The sequence below is a fragment of the Sinocyclocheilus grahami genome, unplaced genomic scaffold (genome assembly GCF_001515645.1).
Source record: "Sinocyclocheilus grahami isolate Dianchi unplaced genomic scaffold, SAMN03320097.WGS_v1.1 scaffold1815.1, whole genome shotgun sequence".
NCBI lineage: Eukaryota > Metazoa > Chordata > Actinopteri > Cypriniformes > Cyprinidae > Sinocyclocheilus > Sinocyclocheilus grahami.
In genome coordinates, this window is record NW_015506994.1 from 160,551 (window position 1) to 161,653 (window position 1,103).

General features: G+C 35.3%; 1 pseudogene; it reads right to left on the reverse strand.

Moving 5' to 3' along the window:
• Positions 1-1,103, reverse strand: part of LOC107572815 (ran GTPase-activating protein 1-like) — a 16,337-nt pseudogene that overhangs the window by 1,578 nt on the left and 13,656 nt on the right.

The window sequence follows — 1,103 nt, forward strand, 5'->3', positions numbered from 1 at the left end:
GGAAGGCTTTACTGAGCACTGCGTCTGAAACACACACACACACACGAGAATCAATCAGACGTCTAGGATCGTTCAGCAGCCGTCCGACAGATGTTCATCATTCTCACCGATACTCTCCAGCACGGCCGGTTTCACCTCTGCGTCGTGTTCCTTATACACAGACGAGATCTTCAGAAACGCTTCGGCTGTCTTACTCACATCCAACACGTCCACCTGTGAAAAAACACACAGACGCTCAGCACATTACTACACAGGATTTAGACACAATCTGCAGGTTTAATAAAGGTAAATTAAAGATACTTTTAAGAGCTTTTTAAGACTAAGTAACAGGATTTCTGCTGGTCTTAAATCGCCCTTCCACAAAACCAGAGCAGAAAGTCTTAAATTCATCAAGTCATGGCATTTAATGTTGCATACATTGCAAAAAACGTTTGTCTTGTTTTCCAACAAATATCTAAACATCCCTAAATCAATACATTTACTGGAGATGCACATTTAACATATGAAGTCTTGTTCTCTGAGAAACCGAACAAAATTGAGTGAATGTTTCAAACAAGAATGAGGTATGAACACTTGTTTTTTCTTTGAATTAAGTTGATTTTTTTTTAGCCCGTTGGCAGATATTTGTTCTTGTTTCAATCATAAACTCACTTCATTTTGATCAGCTTCTCAGAAAACAAGATTCGGGAATAACTTTTACTGTACCATCTGATCACAAAAGTGCTGTTCTTCCTCACTATTTCGGTCTTGTTTTCCAGTGCAAGATTCTTAAATCAGGAGAAAGCAAAATGACTCTAAAAAAAAAAGTCTTAAGAAATTATAGAATGATCTAAATGAGTTTATGATTAAAATAAGAACAAATGTGACCCTGGACCACAAAACCAGTCTTAAGGGTAAATTTTTTTTTTAATTGAGATTTATACATCATCTGAAATCTGAATAACTAAGCTTTCCATTGATGTAAGGTTTTTTAGGACAATATTTGTCCGAGATACAACTATTTGAAAATCTGGAATCTGAGGGTGCAAAAAATAATTTCTAAATATTGAGAAAATCATCTTTAAAATTGTGCAAATGAAGTTCTTAGCAATGCATATTACTAA